This window comes from Ambystoma mexicanum, chromosome 2p (genome assembly GCF_040938575.1).
Source record: "Ambystoma mexicanum isolate Mex_15411 chromosome 2p, UKY_AmexF1_1, whole genome shotgun sequence".
In the NCBI taxonomy this organism is placed as follows: Eukaryota; Metazoa; Chordata; class Amphibia; order Caudata; family Ambystomatidae; genus Ambystoma; species Ambystoma mexicanum.
In genome coordinates, this window is record NC_090923.1 from 1026230830 (window position 1) to 1026250776 (window position 19947).

Sequence of the window (19947 nt, forward strand, 5' to 3'; positions counted from 1 at the left end):
GAACTCCCTACCTTTCTCTATCCCTTCCTCCCCTTCCTATTCTTCCTTCTGCTCCTCATTGAAATCTCTTCTTTTTCATTCCCCTCCCTGATCCCCTCCCCCCTCTTCCCCTTCTTTCCCTCTTTCTTCTACCCTTCTCTTTGTTCTGTATCTTTCCCTTCTATTCTAAATCTCCCTTCTTCCTACTAGTCACCTTACTCACTACTCTCTCTCCCCCTTCTTTCTCCACCCCTCCTCCTCTCCTATTCTTTCTCATATGTAAATTGTTCTACATGCTGATTTTCTGGTTTGATTCATGTTTACCGTTATAGCTTCTACTGTTCCATGTTTAATGTATATTTAGTTGTTCATTGTAAAGCGCCTTGGATTAAGGCGCTATATAAAACAATAAATACAAATACCTGACAGCCCTTTCCCTTCCCCACAGGGATAAAAGGTGGAGCACGAGAGCACAGTAGGAGCAAGGCAGACCACACAACAAAACAGCTATCCAGACATGGCAGTTCAAAAGGAGGAGAAAGGCAGCAAACATCGAGAGGCTGATGAGGAGAGACACAACCTTGTCCCTTTCGACAGAACCCTGCAGAATCTCTGCAGAAGTAAGACTGAGGACAATAGCCCAAGTGTATTGCAGCAGATGTCATTGGTACACAGAGCATATCAACGCTGATAAGCCGGAGTGAGGGAGACTCCTGCTACCGTGGCACCGGCATGGACTCCAGCTACAAGGAAAGCCAAGCGGTTCATCACAGCCAGTGAGTTGAAGGAAGAGCATATAAGAACCGGGCTGTGGTGAATTAAAGTCGCACAATGGCAAAGTGAGAAAAGTTCAAAGAACTGTAAAATTGTAAAGGGGAGACCAGCTGCAGAAGGGGACAGGCACTGTGTGGGTACTGCTCTGAAAAAACTCTGGCCATCTGAGTAAAACTACAGGTACCAGAAGGCCATAGGAGAGCCGCCAAGATAGGTCAAAGTGGTCATACAGGAGGTCAAGCAAAATCCTAATACAGTCAAAAGCCTTTGACCTAAGAACTATAAAGAAAGCATGGGAAGTGAATCCCGCCACATGAGAAATCAAGGGAAGTGAATCCCCTAAAAATATTGAAAGTAAATATGAATGTGAATTTGGCAAAAGTGAACCAGATGAGGAATGCTGATGAGAATGGGGCAGAGTCTAAAGTACCAAGAAACAGTGTGTTGACAAATAGTGAACCCGGCCGAGTGATGTCCACCAGAACTGTTTAAAAAGACATTGAGATTTATGAGTGAGAGACAAACCACAGAGAACCCATAGGAGGGAGGCTGAAAGTAAAAAGGGGTCAGGGCCCAGAAGAGCGGGACGAGGGTTGAAGAATCCACACCCTAAATAGAACCAGGCAACTGACATTCATTTTTGTTGAAGGAACTTTTGTTTTGTTGTTGAATATGCCAGACCCTCTAAGGCAAGAGACTTTCAATAGAAACGGGATTTGGCCATCGACGCTCCTGGTAGCTGCAAGTGGAACTGTTGTCTCGTGCTGGGGAAGCTCGAGAGTGTTCTGTGGTCCAAGATTTCACTTTACCCTGTGCTCAAAACGTGGGGAAGGGAGATCCAAGCTACCACATCCTGACATATTTGTGAACAATTCTTTCTTTTCTTTAAAACCATCCCACACCCATTTTGTATTAGCTGTAAGGTTTGGTAATAGGTATAGTATAGGTCCTTTTTATTTGACACAACGCCACTAGGACTGCCTTATTTTCATTTGCTGGTCGACACTTGCACCCATCTTTAGATTTAGGTTTAGATTAGGTGTTTTTCCAACCTGCATACAGTTTAATAAACACCCTTGAACTGTGATCTGTTCTTTACAATAGGCATTAATAGTTGTATTTTTTATTTATTGCCCTCAAAATCAATGATTTATACTATAGCAATAAATGTCAATCTGATTATTGTATGTGACTTTCTTTCAAAATCATTGAAAAGTCTTTTTTGATTGCATTTCTATATACAAATGCTTTTTTATTCTCAAGCAATGTGGAAAATAGTCTCGGCAAATTGTTTATTACGAGAAATAGAACATCCACAGAAAGAAAAGCAATCACATAGTTGAATATTTTAAATACAACAGAGGCAAGATGTACTATTAAAATGTTTATGTATCTTGCACACAGGACTGGATTGACGGAACAATAACTATTAATTGTGTTCCACAAGGAGTTTCAAGGATAAATATTTTGCAACGGCCACTCAGTCTAATGACCCAGTGTTCATGATTTATACCTCTATATCATTTACCCTATTCTACATACACCACACCATGTGGTGTTTGTCCATTGCAACATATCCTTGATGCCCCTTCATCCGACTATACTTACAATGAAATATCATACCATTGTTACCATTTTATGCCATCCCTTCACTCTTTACTGACTTCCCTTCCCTAGCATGCACCCCCTTTCATTTGCCCAAATTGCCCATTGAGTAATTGCTTGCAAATATCCACCTTCCATTGCCCTGGTTCACATGTACATGCCAGATAACATTTATTTGCCATTAATGTTATGGAAGACACGAGAAGAAGTTGTGGGCGGGCAGTTGATGGCAATTGTAGCTATGGGGACTGTTTATGGACAACACAGTGAAAGACGCTGAGTGGACTTGGCATTTAATTTAAAGACATATTGCACTTTCCTGTCAAGTTTGATGAATATTTAAAATCATGGAAGCAGACGTAACTGCATCAGGTGTCATCCATAGATATGGCGATAAAGAGGGAGTAAGCCTGGCTAATATGTATTTGTGTTGCACAGGAAGCAGAGGAGCTTTCCTTCAAAAGACAGTTTTCAGAAAGGGGTGAAAAGGATGGCATCTCAAATGCAGACTTTCTCACAGTCTTTCAGAGGAAAAGCTTTAAGGGAACAATATTGTCTATTATGTGCATACAATATGACCATTAATGGTACTATTATAATAATATGGAATACCTGGCTGTTACATCCTTCTGCCATGTTATTGACCGCTGCACAAAAGTGATTACCACAATCTACTATAATTGCATTATTCATGGTTATTACAGGGGGTGCTACCAAACTATTTATTTGCAATGAACCCACAATAGTTCAAGAATCACAGCAGAAAATTGGAGCAGCAGACATACAGAATGAAAGCAAGGAAAACTTATTTTAAGATATGGAGTCTAACTTCGTTTGCAAAGAGGCATCATGCTAAGTGGCAGCAGATTGCAATAGACCAAAAGTGTATGTGCCACAGTGTTAGCCAACATTGAAATAACGGGCAAAAGAAAATGTCATTAAAATGCACACTTGCCAATGTGTACTATGAACATGCGCCTGTGGCTTTTGCTTATTTTTATCTTACTATGCAGGCCCACATGTGGAGAACACCCAGGAGCGCCTACATCAATGCAAAAATCAAGATGATTGCTAGAATAGATCTATACAGAAGGCAGTAAGCCTTTCAAAACTGAACTCATTCTAGGCATGCTGATATAATTGAGTGATATAATTTGTTTTATTGCTGCTCATTGTACGCGTGGCCCTGCAACAGTCCACTCAGCCTGGTGTGAAATCGCCCCTTTGCTGTAACCATCTCTATATGCCAAATATGATTATTTAAATGAGTTTGGGTGTTTTTTAATCCACACTGAAGGTGAGTAGAGAATAGCTACTTAGCTAACAGCAATACATCCTTATCAGGTGTTGGGAACTAGGTGAATTGAGAAGAACAAGTTACTCTCTTACCTGGTAACGTTCTTTCGATGGGATAGTCCGACGACGTATTCCATATCTATGACAGTAATCACCACAGCTGTGCTGCTTTGGAAAATCTTCTGGCGTCTGCGTCCTGCGTCGATGACATTGATACGCTGTCCTCGAAGGCCTCCGTCGAGCCGACGTCACCAGATGTTATAAGTGGGACGCACGACGCCCGTAGCCTCAGTTGTAGTTTTTTCCCCAGAACATGTGGCATCAATCTTCTGCAAGTATGACCACAGAAAGCCTTGCGGAAACGTAAGCTGCAATCGCATAAGAAATTCTGTAGCGGGGAAGGCAGGGAGGGAGCGATATGGAATACGTCGTCGGACCATCCCATCGAAAGAACGTTACCAGGTAAGAGAGTAACTTGTTCTTCGAGGGTATTGGGTCCTCAGATGTATTCGATATCTATGACAGACTCCCAAAGCAGTACCAACTTAAGGAGGTGGGCAAAGAATTTAGAATATACAAATTTAGAATGCCCAATTAAATTGCAGAATAAAGGACCGCCTTGCCAAAGGCCAGATCCTGCCCATGGATAGAATCTAGGGAGTAGTGACGTACAAAAGTATGGACCGAAGCCCAAGTGGCTGCTTCACAGATGTTACGAATAGGAACACCCCTCTGCAGGGCAGTAGAGGCAGCCATACCCCTAGTCGAATGGGACCGTAAGCCTACTGAAGGGTCCTTACCCCCAGGCGGTAACATTCAGAAATTGCCAAGATAATCCATCTAGGCAAAGTCTGCTTAGTCACAGCTTGTCCCAAACACCTTCCAGCGTAACCAATAAAGAGCTGATCGCCCACTCTGACCCGGGACATGCGTGAAATGTAGAAACTTAAAGCTCTACTAGGATCTAACCTATGGAGCCTCTCCTCTTCCTTACCAGGATGCGGAGGAGGATAAAATGCCGGAAAAATGACCTTCTGGCTCAAATGAAAATCCGACACAACTTTCGGAAGAAAAGAAGGACGAACTCCAAGGACAACCCTGTCCTTATGAAACACAGTGAAGGGTGGCTTAACAGACAGTGCCTGTAACTCACTCACTCGGCGAGCGGAAGTGACCGCAACTAAAAACACAGTTTTCAGGGTTAACAGTCTCAAAGGACAAGAATGTAAAGGCTCAAATGGAGCACCCATTAGAAACTTGAGAACAAGGTTCAAATCCCACCCGGGCACCTGGAAAGGTGACGGAGGGAACACATTAGTGAGCCCTTTCAGAAACTGAGAAATTAAAGGGATTTTAAAATAAGAACACTCCTCAGACGAGCGCTTAAATATGGACAGCGCCGCCAGGTAACCTTTAATGGTACCCACTTGCAAGCCCCTGTGGGCTAAAGAAAGCAAAAAAGACAGAACCATAGGAATGTCACATGAAAAAGGATCCACATTCTTAACCCTGCACCAGTCGCAGAACTTTCTCCAACAGTACAGGGACTTTGTTGCAGGCCGTCTGGCCGAAAGCAACACCTCCATCACGTCTTCAGGGAGGTCCCAATCCTTATACCACAACCTTTCAGAAGCCAAGCGTGAAGGTTGAGGGATCGGACCTCTGGATGGAGGACCTGACTCCCCCTCCCGTGAGAGTAGATCGTCTCGGTATAGAAGACAACGTGGAGGGCAGATGGACAAGTCGAGAAGGTCCGGGTACCACGTCCTTCGGGCCCATGCCGGAGGAATGAGTATCATTCGGGAACCAAACCTCCGTAACCTCTGCAGCACTTGCGGGATGACGGGGACTGGAGGAAACGCATACAGCAGTGGGAAGGACCACTCCACCACGAACGCGCCTCCTAAGGCTCCTCTTGGAGGAAATTCCCGCGAGCAGAACCTTTCGCACTTCCAGTTGACACTGGAGGCGAAGAGATCCACTTGAGGGGTCCACCAAAGGACGACGATCTCCAGGAGAATCTCCTGAGCCAATTCCCACTCGTGAGAGATCGCGCTCTGCCTGCTCAGAGCGTCCACCATCTCGTTTTCGTCTCAGGCCAGATGAACTGCCGAGATCGAAATTTCCTGCTTGATGGCCCAGAACCAGAGCTGCATCGCCTCCTGCACAGAGGAAGTGACCCTGCCCCCCCTTTTTGTTGAGGTAGTGCATGGCCACTGTGTTGTCCGTCAGAATCAGGACATTCTGTCCTCGCACAGTCGGCAGAAAAGCCTTCAGAGCAAGCCGGACGGCCCTCAGCTCCAACAGATTGATATGGAGTCTGGACTGCGACGAAGACCAACGACCGCTGACTGTCAGCTCGTTGGCATGAGCTCCCCATCCCTTGAGGGATGCGTCCGTCATAATCGTCACCTCTGGCCAGGGCAGCCAAAACAGAGCCCCCCTCATCAGATTGCCTTTGACGGCCCACCACAGAAGGTCCTGGGTGACCGAGGGCAGCACCTGAACGGGGTCTGATATCCTGCCAGAGGACTGTGACCACTGGAGCTTGAGATTCCAATGCAAAGATCTCATCCGCAACCTGGCCTCTGGCACCAGAAGATTGCAGGATGCCATGAGGCCGAGCAACCTCAAGAACTCGAATGCTGGGAGACTCTGGGCATGTTGAAACTTGTGCACCATCTGCTGAATGTGGTGAGCCCTCACCAGGGGAGGAAAACACTGCCCAAGGGACGTGTCGAGCTCTGCTCCGATGTACTGGAGCCGCTTAGTTGCCGTCAAGTGAGACTTCTTTAAATTGAGGGAGAAGCCCAACTTGTGGAGGGAGTGGCAGGTGACGGACAGATGATCCAGGACTTGCTCGGGAGAGCACGCTCCGATCAACCAATTATCCAGGTAGGGGTAGACGTGAATCCCCCTTTCCTGAGATACGCTGCCACCACCGCCATGAGCTTGGTGAAAACCCTCAGGCGGAGGTCAATCCGAACGGCAGGACCTGAAACTGAAAGTGCGAGTCACCAACCGCGAACCTCAGGCACTTCTTGTGCTTGGGATGGATCGGCACATGAAAATAAGCATCCTTGAGGTCGAGAGACACCAACCAGTCCTGAGTTGAAGGGCCTGGAGGACTTGAGAAAGAGTAACCATCTTGAACTTGTCCTTCCTGAGGAGTTTGTTCAAACCGCGCAAGTCCATGATGGGTCTCAATCCTCCGTCTTTCTTCGAAATCAAAAAGTAAGGGGAATACCATCCCTTGTTCCTCTCCGCTACAAGCACAAGCTCTATGGCGCCTTTCTCCAGCAGGGATTGAATTTCCTGCGCAAGGAGCGGATCCGGACTCTTCAAAGAGAGGCTCCCTGGTGGATTGTCACGAGGCCTCTGCCGGAAAGGAAGACCGTAGCCGTGGGCTATGATCTCCAGAACCCACACATCTGAAGTAATGACACGCCATTCTACAAGATGCTGCGCCAGCCTTCCCCCAACCGGAGAAGCATGGGCCTCATGACTGAGCTGAAGCGGCTGCGGCAGTGCCTGAGGGCAAAGAGGCAACTGCTTGCGCGGCCTTGGCACCTCGAGTATCTTGTTTTCCACCTCTGGCACTCCTACGGTTGCCCCTTTGACTTGCAGCACCTCTCGATTTACTAAAGAACGAGTAATATCGAAAGGAACCTCCCCTCCATTGCTGTCCCCTAGGACGAAAAGGCGGAGGTTGGCGAACTGCAGCGCCCAATGACTTTGCTGCAGCTTTGGAGGTTTGCAACCTCTCAAGACTCTCGTTAGCCTTGCTGCCAAAAAGATGGTCACCGTCAAAGGGCATGTTGAGGAGCCGGGCTTGCACATCAGGAGATAAATCCTCTCGACAGCCTGGGCGCCGATGGCGTCGATGACTTCCTAGGAGGCGGGGCCTCAAGAGAGTCCATCGACGACCTCTGCGCCGCCGGCACCCATGTCTTCCTCGAAGACTTCACAGGTTCTCGCGGTCTCGAGGGCGTCGAGGACTGGGACCTGGAACGGGCATGTCTAGAGTAACCATCCTTGTACGTCCGGGGCCTTCGAACGCGCCCAGTGGTCGCGACCACTGCTCGAGCCCTAAGGCGTACGAGTGGTGTCTCTAGCACGGCCACGACCGGCGTCCTCAGACGGCGCGGACGGACCGGAGCCCTGCGATTGAAAAAAATCACCAACATCTCCTTTCGGAAGGAATCCCATTCCTCAGAAGTGGAATGCTTGTTGGGACAAGCAACCCGCCGACGGGCGGAGTCCTCGGAAGAGGGTGGGGAAGGCGAGCTGTGATGGCGCTACCTGGAGTGCCTCAAAGAGGCAGAGGAATGGCGGCACCGACTCCCAGACCGAGAACCCCCGGACTCACGACGACGATGCGGAGAGTCGCCCCTCGAATCGTCTGTCGAAAGACCAGTGGAATGCGACTTCTGGGGCTTGGCCACCTTACCGACGAAAGCTTCTTCTTACGCTCCCGCAAGGCGTTTGATGTGAGCGATTGGCAGTCGACACAGTCGTCCGTATCATGGTCCTCCCGAGGCACCAGAAGCAAGCGTTTGTGCATATCCGTTAGCGACATCTTGGACCCGCACACCCGACACTTCTTAAACCCAGACCGTGGGGTGGAAGAAGCCGAAGACATCATACGATAGCAATGAAGAAACAGGTTCGAAGAACCGAAAGAATAGGATTCAGTAGAATCGAGGTGCGCCGAGATCTCCGAAGCGAAAAAGTTTGCGGAAAAAACAGAACTGAGGCTATGGGCGTCGTGAGTCCTAATTATAACATTTGGTGAAGCCAGCTCGACGGAGGCCCTCGAGGACAGCGTATCGACGTCATCGACGCAGACGCCAAAAGATTTTCCAAAGCAGCACAGCTGTGGTGATTACGGTCATAGATATGGAATACGTCGGAGGACTCAATCCCCTCGAAATAGCTGCAATAGGTTACATCGTCCCAACTGTGAAACTACTTAACCAAGGGATAGAATTTCTGAAGTCGCTGTATTGGGGCTAAGGTGGAAAAGCCTGTTTACATGATGTGTATTCAAATTCTGTTTGAGAAAAAAAGTGGTCCACTTTGAACCCAAAAATTATCACACACTATAAGTTTAGCATTGTCTGTTTTTCGGGCATTGCCATATTGCCTTATAGGCCAGACCGAGGCCGTCTGCACCTCACCTAGAAGCATCTGGGAAAGAATCTGTAAATGTTGTGCAACCAGGCGCCTTGATACCATTAAAATGGAAGAACATGTTACTTACCAACTGGTAACGTTCTTTATACTCTAGGTTCCTCCCACGTATTCCTCATCTATGATCTGCAGATGCTGTCAGCAGTATCCAGTCCTGATTAAAGACTCTCCCATTGCCCCCTTGCCATCGTTAACAATATTCAGAAAGCCTTCCCTTTCTTCACCTTCTGGAATATGTTCAGCCACCGCCGTAACACAATCCCACAGGGTATGGGTCAACTTGGTCAGGGTACAGGTAACATTAGGCATACTGCCCGAGGTAAACACCTTGCAAGCCCAAGCGTCCACTTTTTTATCATCTTTATCCAGGGAGATAGCTGGATACACTGACTATTTTGTGGAAGTTGCTTGGACGACTAAACTCTCAGGCGTAGGGTGCTTACTAAGATAGTCAGGGTCACAGCTTGATGGTCTATACTTTTTGGGAAAATCTCTATTGACTGCTGACTCAGATTCAGGAGCCTCCCAGTTTGCTACCACTGTTCTTTGAAGAGCCCTATGAAAAGGAAGAACTGGGTCTTTTTGGGGGCCGTGGTCCAGGATGTCGGTCATGTCATTGTGTTCGAAGGTTGGTGAGGATCTACCCCAACCCATATAATCAGCAACCCTGTTCATCAGGTTCCTGTACCCCGAGTCTGCAAGTTCTGCAGGATCAGGTTTTGCAAAATCTAACTCTGGTGATGTATCAAGGCCACTGGCAGAGTGAAGGGTGTCACAAAGATCTCTCATTTTTGACTCGGGGTCAATCAATTCGTCTGGTACGTCTCTAGTACCAAATTTTACTCCCAATGTAGAAATATCTTCCTCTGAGGCACTTTCCTCCTCAAAAATAGAGGACATAGTCTTAAAAAAAAGTCTGATTTCAGTAAAGGTGTGTATCTTTTTTCTTGTTCTTGAATTTGCCTCGAGGGATAACGGAGTCAATGTCTCCTTTGGCTTCGGCGTCGTAGCAATCGGCGTCGAAGCAATCGGCGTCGATTAACTTGTCGAATGCTTTGATGGTTTATGCTTCTTAGCCGGTGTCAGAGCATCACTCGACTCTAGAGGAACCTTTGACGTTTTGACGTTGGGTCGAGAATGTTGAGTTTCCTCCTTACTTCTGGTCTTAGCCAAAGTAGTTTCTGACCTTCCAGCGTCGTCCAAAGGAGCGACCGGAGTCTGGCTCTTTTGAGGTTTCTTTGAGGGGGTCATGACGCATTCTCAAAGACCTTCATCATGTGCACTCTAAATTCTTCCCATTTTCTAGGGGAATCCGACCTAGTCGGACATCGTACAACCTTGGTAGAGGTATCCGACGAAGAAGAGGGAGATCTATGTCTCCTCTTCGCCTTCCTGGAAGAAGACAAAGAATGTCTCGATCTACTCCTAGAACGAGAACTCTTCGAGTGCTTATGCCAATCCGAGTCTTTCAACTCACCAGACTTCCTATGCTTCTTCGAAGAGACCCTCAAAGAGGCCTTCAAAGCTTCCCGCCCCACCGCCAATTTACCTTTTCGGTCACAAAGAGCTTTCTCCATCATCGATCGACAGGATCCACAGTCACCGGTCCGAACCTAAACACCAAAGGCAGATAAGGTGAGGGTCTGTGATCAACATTTTTGAACCGCAGTCGATACACTTTTTAAACCCTGTCTTAGGAGTGGAAGTGGTTGAAGAGGACAACATTTTCCTGAGGAAAATACGAAGCGTGTCGTTAACTCGATTGCAAAGCTATCGGAAAAACGGAACTGAAGCCAACAGGCGCGGCATGAGCTACTTATACTGCTGGTGACGTCAACACGCTACAGAGACCGTTGAGGAATATTGACACCACGACCTTGTGCACATCGCCCTCTGCCGAGATTTTTTTTCCAAAGCAGCGAAGTTGGCGAGATACGAATATCACAGATGAGGAATACGTGGAAGGACACAATCCATTCGAAGTAAATATTTTGGTATGCGGAATACTTGAAATATTTCATTGTGTTCCATTGCACAGCTTGCCATTGAAAACAGTTAATAATATTGTTCATTTTTATGGCATTTGTTTGCTAAAACAAAACCAATTGTTAGCTCGCTGTGAACACAGAATAAAGGGTCTCACTGTTATTTCTTCTTGAATCAACCGTACTATTTGAAGGACACAATGAGTCAAATATCCACAAAGAATTGTTAAGAATCACTATATTGAAAGTGAACACAGGAAAGTTGGGTTTCTATTACTGCGATATGTCTTTCGAAGCAGTTGGTCATCCGCCACATGGAAATGCAAGACATAATGTAAGCATAGCTTTACATAATATTCAGGCAAGTAAGGATGGCATGTGTGCTGTATGCTACATGATCAACGATATGACAGATGAATGTTCAATTTGGTGTAAAGAATAGACATTGTACGTGTTAATTATAATGTAAATTGATAGTTAACATTAATGTACTGTGTATATTCGAATATAAACTGGGTACTGAAATATATTTTTGCATTTTCGATTTTACATAGTTATATTCTACCAATGTGCACCTACCATGGGTTCAATCTTGCAGTTATTGGTTTCTTCAAACGTAATTGGACAATAATCATCAATGCATCTGTGATAACCATTATCTGGGACGCTCGGCAGACACCAATCTGTCCTTTCGCGGTTGCAGTAATAAGGAACAAAATGGAAGCCCATCGGGTCTGAAAACGTGCGGATGTGAACGGCTTGCATTTGAAAGTGAAACCACTCCTTTCTTCTCACTAACAGAATGCCAAGTGTGTCGATCAAGCATCAGTGATGGAACATAATAACTTTCTCTGAAGAATGCAAAGACTGGGATTAACCCATCGATCAATGAACGGAATCAGCATTATAAGATCACGGTTCACAGTTAAACAAAAAATGTGAACCATGCTATGTTTGCTAGCTTTACCCTCTATGGGCAAAAGTTATCAATGTTTTCATGGACAATCTCCTCTTTTGAGTGTTATGTAAAAAATAAAACTATGTGTTATGTTCCCGACTACTGCTGTTTTCTTCTAAATATATGTTTGTTCATCCTTTTTGTGAAAAGAAACAAAATGTTCGCTTTTTGTGTGGATGTGTGTTTATGCTCCTGGTTCTACTTTAGATAACATTATGACGTGGGTGATGACAGGGTACATTTGGCTACGCTGCCCATGACATAAAATAGGTGGAGTATATGGTTTTGAGTAATAATGTCAGCTTTAGGGACAGGTGATCTGACTTACGGCATGAGGGCACTTGAACATATGGCAATGGATCAACGGATAAGATTAGCATACGATGGCGGTACCCGACCCGTTATTTTCACATGTGTAAAAAAGTGAGAAAAACTAAGGTAAGTTGCATCAGATTTTTTTTTTAAAGATCGATTGGTGTATGTTCTAATATAGACGCCCGATTGATTGGGCCAATAACATTTCTGAGCGAACTACCCCTTTAAAGTCTGGCAAAGGTAATACTCCCATATTTTCACTTGAAACCTCTGCACTAGAGTGTTATTTTCCACCTCCTGGGTTGTGGTGGTCTAAGGAACAAAGACTTGCCACCCTTGTGGGCTTGAATGTGCTCATATGTAGCTGAGTTTTGACGGGATAATATTCTTGAGCCTAATGCATCACCAGCACTGGCTCCCCCAGTACAGTGGTCAAGAATTAGCCCTTAGGCAGGCAGTGGTAAGGCAAAGATGGACCAGCTGGACCTGCAGGAACTCCTTCAGGATAGATGAAGTGGTTGGGAGAGAAGGGCTTGTATTTACCTCAAGTTGAGGAAAGGAAGAGTCCCCCGCAACCTGAATCTACAAAGCTTTTTCTTTTAAGAGGAAATGTGTGTTTTGGGGGCAAATATATACTGAGTGGGGACTTGTGTAAAAGTATTCCTAGACAATCTCATAAGAGGAAACGGGCCCATGATTCCATAACCCCACGGCTTTTACCACAAATTATATGGAGCGTGATACTCAACTATTTAACTGAAACACGCGATAAATATCACAGTGTGAGTTGACAATCTAACTATAAATATAGACACTGCTTATTCTGCCTTTCCGTGCAAATTACAAGGTTGGCTTTGGAATACTTAGAGACTAGCCAATGTTAAACTCATGCACACAACTAGTTAAAACAGTAATGTGAAATGTATCTCTGCAGATGTGACCAGCTTCTATGCACCGAACAGGCTCTGCACTCAGAGATTAACCTTGGTAATGCCCACTTCACACCTACCACCAAGATATGTAAGATATGTAAAGATGAGTGCACACACAGTCCGGACGCTCCAAGGTTATCCATAGAGTGAGCTCCTTTAAACATTGAGAATATTTAAATATTGAGACAAGCCATGTCGGTTTAGGATGTATTGAGACAAACAGACTATCCAATTCCTGCTGTCGTCCTGTATCATACTCTCTTTAATGACAATTTATTCCAACCCCTCGACGTTACTACTGTAGTACCATGCAGGCCTGCATTCATTACATATCGCAGCCCACCTAGTTAGTTGGATGGACTCAACCACCAACAAAGACTCTGTCACAATTGTCTGCGGATCTAATTTAACCATTGTATAAGCCTTTCTAAGATTACAACCTGTACCATGAGGCATTTCACTTTGCCTAGCTGCAGTGTCATGTTGCCATGACAACCAGCCCGGCAAGACTTTTTCACAAAGGCTTGTCTCACGGTCCGGGTACCATGACAACGCTGGAGACACAAACACGCTGAGAACTGCGGAGGATGAAGCAACTGGAATTCCTCCGCTTCGACTATGATAATGGCACTGGAGGGTCCCACAGTCTAGGGTTCCACTCTCTCTTAGTTGTAACTTCCTGGATTACGTGATTTTTACTATATTTCTAAAATTCGAGCCACGTTAGACTGTAATTATTACCAGTCCCCACAACACATGTGGGGGACCCAGATCGTACCAGGCACTTGCACACTTATGTGGGCCGTGAGGGGTCACCCGGGACCATGTGACACCATCAAACGGGCACAATTATTATAGTGCACATGATGCAGTGTATGGATAGGCCTCCCTAGCTTTATAGAATTCACATATTATGCCCTTAATCTCACTAGGTGTATTCATAGACGAGGTGACTGGGACCACTCTGGACCAGACTCAATGTGCTGCACTAGAGCACACACTTCACGTGTAACTCCCTGAAAAGCATGGTGTTTTTCTCTTTTTTTCCCTCTGAGGGGACGCGATTAGTCATTGTCATGTCAGGCGCTGTAATCATGCCCCTTTCCACCCTTACGTTTTCATAGGAGATAGTGCATATGTAGCACTCCACAACCTTATCTACTAGGATTGGAGAGGGACCATAACAGCCCACACTTCAGGTGCTGATTCAATACTGATTTTACGTGCTACAGTGGTTGAAGCACGGTAAATTCCTATATGGGACACTGTTCTAGCTATGTTTTCGAGCTTATTGAAATGAATATCCCGATAGAGACCTGTACTTTGCATATTTCATTTGTTTTGTAGGAGCCCGAACGCAATTCCCCATCCGGATGAAGGCCGTCTTATTCACCGCCATCAGAGTTGGCTGAAAAGCAGAAGCAGTGTTTATTGCACACCCTGGGCATTAAGTTCATGTTGTCTAAACCTAAATTAATACAATTCCCTTTAACAAAATAAAGGGATGTACCGAGGAGATGCTTTGTACTCTGAATGTATATTAAGTGGTACTAAGGTTATATGTTTTCACTGTATGTTTTCTATTTTGGGAATGTTATGCGCCCACTCACCTGTGATAACAATTAACTTTTATTCGGTGTAACAAGTGTTGTTAGTGTTACAATAATCATTCAATTCTTGGGTTTTTGCATCTCCCGGTTCACCCTGATCATTTGCTCAATATATAAAAAGCTGCAGCAGGACTTTCTTCTCTCTCCTCTACTCTGACCTCGAACAATCCTCTGGAGCCAGGATCACTAGCGCAAGCATGCGATTCGGGCCATCCCCAAAGTGTATTTCTCCAGAGGGATTTTTGGGGAGCTTTCTTGCTAAAGGTGAGGAACCTCTTGGTCAAATGGGCTCTACTCACTTTGGGATACATATAAAAGGTGCACACCACACTCTTCTGTGTCATGGTCCTTGCCCAGGCACCAGACACAGGAGAGGTGTGGGTCCAATATGAGCATTTGTCTGCCCCACTCTTTACGAGGAAACACTGTCTCAAAGATTAAAAAAAAAATCTACATTTGATAGTAGAAAAAAGAACAGAGGAAAATAGCACCAACTGGTCCGAGTGTGTGCACAAACATACTTTCCATGCATACATATATATGAACATTTACAGGTGATATCACTTCTGATGCAAACGTGAGCCAAGGAGCCATGAGGGAGTCTGCTGTGGAGCCATGCCGCAGAGCATCACTTTGTGACTGTTAGAAAACATTGCTGGGTATTTTAAGATGATTTTAAAAATGGGGAGACAATAGGAAGTACTGGGGAAGAGTCTGATGGGGGTTCTGTAGGTAACCAAAATAGAGAAAATTAGTGGATGCGCCACAGTCTGAAATTAAATGCTCGACTAAGGAGCAGAAAAATAAATGTGTTGTGGCGAACCAGAAGAAGGACTCTACTACAATGGGTCATGGTGCACATATGTTTAGTCAAACAAAAATGTAAATGCCTATCTGGCCCTATCGCTACGAGGGAACCTAACTAAAAGACAAGGAATCTTGTACAATAGCCTTGGAATAGTCTTCTTAAAATGACAAATGGATTGTTTTTTCCACCCTCTTTGGGGAAAAGACAAATTGTTCTTATATGTTTCTCAGCTTTTACCACTGGCTAAATCCTTCCCGGATCACTTTTCACACACCTCCCTGTATCCCACTTTTGTTGCACTGGAACTCCCCAAAGTCCTGTGGCTCTTTGGTAGGGCTATTGGTTCTCAAGTGCAATTAATCACATATTTGTCGGCTTTCCCAGCCTTGATACAAAGCACAGTTATCCCTTTCACTCTCTTGTTCACAGAGTGTGTGCTTGTTTGATTCTTTTAGATTCTTGTACTGAGGGCGGCTTCCCCAGCCTTGATATATAATGTGTTTGTATCTCTACCCTTCCGTTTTACTTGAGTTGCGTACCCATTCCACTTTTTCATACTTTCAAGCTGTTGGTGGCTTGTCCAGCTGTGTTATGCAGTATTTGTATGTCTCGCACACTGTTTTACCTGGGTCTTGTGCCCGTTCTGTTTTCCCAGTCTCATACCATGGACGGCTTCGGCAGTCTTTGACCCCACAGTTTACAGCCCTCATTGACGTCCACATGTTGGGAGAATTTGCTTCCCTGTTCGTGCCCGTCTCCACGGTACAGGCACTTACTGTGTAGAACTCGGGGACTCCGGCTCCTTTCTCTCTCCTGGTCTTGGCGTCGGTTGCTGAATTCCAGGCCCACACCTGTTCATTATTGGTTGAGCAAACAGGCATGACAGTCTTCGTTACGCACATGAAAGGAGCCTCTTGCATGGTCAGAGTATCAGTCTTGTAGCCTCCAGCTAGAGGGTCTTACTTCAGCTATGCTACCACTGGCTCCGCCTGTTGGCTTTGTTCCTCCCCTCCAGGACGTATCCACAGAGGCTTGCCTATGCGTATCGATGATCCTTCTCCCTTCGTAAGAGTCGTGCACTCGTGCACTGCGTACGAGGTCTCTCCCCATTCACAGTTCTTACTGTGTTTAAGTACGTCATCACAATCGAAAAAAGGCGTATACTTCCTGGAAGGCGGTTTTCAGACAAAACCCAGCATTAGCTGAAGCCACAGGGTGGAAGAAGGATCACCGATAGTGTGGTGGGGCAGAATAAGGACACAGACACTCTGAGGACATTTTAACCATGTGTGTACTAATAAGGCCTATATTTCCCTATTGCTATGGGGTGTTACCTACCTACTTTACTAGGGTGCCCATCAGTCGTCAGTGAATGTCCAAAAGGAATAAGTCCATTGTCCAAAACGAGTCCTAAGTGACCCTACCACTAGTTTAATCAACAAAGGTCAGGAGAATGACTACCATCTCCTGATGGTTGTACTTTTGCACTTCTCTTTGCTTTTTGTTCCGAGTTCTTGTTAATATACAATTTTTAAATAGTCTCTCGTTATCCTCTGCATCAGTTCCTGTAACTCCCTTATGGCACTGGTAGTCTCTTCTCCTCTTTAGTATGGATTTTCCTTGCTCTTGTCTGAATCCTTTGCTCTGTATTAGAGGGTTCTGAATATTCTTGTATAGTGTCTTCTCCTCTCGGCTTGGACTTTTCAAATAGGTATAGTTCACCTTGTTCTGGTATGGACTTTCTTGTACAAGGTTTATCCTAGGAACCTCTCTCGTCTTTAGTTCAGTTATCTCTCTCTCGGTTATGTTCCACTCTTTGCTTCTTGGATAATTGGTTATTTTCCCCTCTTCCCACGATAGTGATAACCCAATTCCATTTCTCTCATTCTTTGGGGTTTCTATGCTTCTCTTTAGCAGATTAAGACAGCTCAAGTTCATCAACTTGGGTTTCACACTTTCACCATTTGTACTGGGACGAGTTGCTCTAATTCTATAACAAGTCCTTTTGGCTTCCCGGTATTCCTGCTCTCCCTGGTATTCCTGTTCTCCATGTTATCTTCAGTATTGCAAGGGAACGTCTCTGGTGCCTGTAGATACTTGGGACCTTTTCCTTCCTTCTGTTTGCTTCTTGGTTCGCTTTCCGCGACGTCCGCTTCATGCAAGTTTCTCTCTCCTTTTTTGGTTTCTCGATATCGATATGGGTAACCGGAACCTTACTTGCTTCCTCCGTAGGGTGTTGTCAGCGTTATTTAACGACAAGCTTGCCCTCCACGATTGCTTCATGGTCACGCCAACACCAAGCTTTCCGCTCCAGCTGTCTCAGCTTCTGGTACACGCCAGGCTTCCAGCGTTTCCTTGTCCTGCCCGAAGCAGTTCTGAACTTTGCAGGATCCATGGTCTGCTTTAGCTGCGCCTCCTTCAGGTGTTCTACTCACAGGGGGCTTCCTGTATCTGCACCTGCCTTCCTCTCGCTCTCTCTCCTCTTCCGTTGGCGTGTCCTCCCCCTTCAATGCACTTGTCACAGTTACTTGGAGATTTTGATTTAAAGAGACAACTTCTCTTTCTTTCTGGTATAAATTCACTTTCTCTTAATCCTAGTATTAGAACTTGTAATTATTTTGTGTATTAGATAGTCCCATATATGCCATCATGGGGAGGGCATCAGGGAGTTCCTCAGGTTAAAGGGAGCCTTGTCCCCAAATGGGGAGTTTCTGCCACTGAGGTCCCACTTACCTCAACCCCTAGGGAGGGTGCTGCGGAGTGGGCTCACCTACCTAGCCTCACAGGTTTAGCCCCCCTTGGGGAGAATGGATAATTCCCTCGATTTGTCACAGTAGTTTTAGTCAAAATATGAGAACAAACGGTTTTTTCAAATCCCATGTAGGCAGACTATGTGGTCCATTCAAGGAGTACCTCATTAAACTGGCAGTCCTTGTCCCCGAGGGGCGGGGGGGGTCACTCCCCTTAGATTCCACTTGCCCAGACCCTAGGGAGGGACTTGCAGAGCCTCACATGGGGTGGCTCCCCTCTGGGGAGCATGGATGTATTGTCCAGATTCATCACACTGTATAAAGAAGCCATGGAAGCATGAGACATGACGTTGACTGCTGAAGAATTTCTATGGTTCCTACAATGAAAGGAATGTACTGGTCTGTGTTGCAAGGAACTCCATGAGCTTAGAGACAGGGCAATACAAAAAAAAAAATAACACTATCATTTCACCATCTCACAGGATAGTTTTGAATGAACATGCATACCTGAGGCCCAAGGGCTCATTACAACTAACCTTCACAGAAAAGCAAATGGTTTGGGCAGAGCCTTTCCAAACTGGTCTGCCCTCCACTGGAACAAACTGCCACTGAGCCTGAGATTTGAACCCAACCTCCCCAGATTCCGAAAACAATTGAAAACCTTCCTATTTAAATGAACTAAGCAACCCTGCAGACAAGAGATCCTTCCTCCGTTGTTGAGAAGGGGAGACTGACGGAATCCCTGAGAGAGGCGGTAATCATTCCCCTCCTTAAGCCAGGCAAGTCCAGCGCGGACTGTGATTTGTACAGACCATTTTCCATGCTGAACCAAGACAGTAAGATCCTCACTGCAGTACTCGCAAATAGACTTAAGCCGATGATAAACTAATACACCCAGACCAAACGGGGTATGTTCTGGGTAGGAGCATATCCGACAATCATAGGAGGCTCCATCACATCCTAGAACAGACAGAGGGTGACCCAGACGAAATAGCAGTAGTATCATGAGATGCAGTCAAGGCATTTGACTCGGTCCGATGGCCATGGTTGACGGCTCTGAGGGGATTCGGGATGGGACCCTGGTACCTGTGCTCGGTGCAAATGTTGTACAGTTCCCCCACAGCCAGAGTAAAAACGGGAAAGATCATATCGGAGAGTTGGCAATTAAGTAGAGGCACGAGGCAGTGCTGTCCATGGTCACCAATGCTGTATATACTTGCACCGCTAGCAATCTACCTCAGACAACAGTACAGCGAGATAGGGGTGCATACCAAAGGGGGACCGCATTTAATATCACTATAAGCAGACGATATGCTCATATACCTGTGCTACCCGGAGGAGGACCTGCAATACATTTTAGAAGTGATGGAACGCTATGCGGCCTTCTCCGGGATAACGGTTAACCCCAAAAAATCTAGCATGTTTCCCCTGGGCAGATACAAAGGCACTCCACAGACAAACCTGCCCACTCTGCAGATAGTTTGGCAGACCGAAACGTTCACATACCTAGGGATCAATATTTATCACACAGCAGCGGCAGAGCAGAAACACAACACAGAGAAAGCAGTAGAGGGCATTAAAAAACAGCATGGAATTTTGGGCTAAACTCCCCCTGGCTATGGTAGGAAGGGCAGCCCTGCTGAAAATGGTGGTCCTGCCCAGGCTACTGCACTTGTTCAAAAACATTCCATACATGGTGCCCAGGTGCTTCTTTACTAAGCTGCATAGCCTGTGCAGGGGCT

General features: G+C 45.9%; 1 protein-coding gene across 5 annotated transcripts in view; it reads right to left on the reverse strand.

Annotated features, from left to right (window-relative positions):
* Positions 1–19947, reverse strand: part of PACS1 (phosphofurin acidic cluster sorting protein 1) — a 2791059-nt gene that overhangs the window by 866161 nt on the left and 1904951 nt on the right. The window lies entirely within an intron of this gene.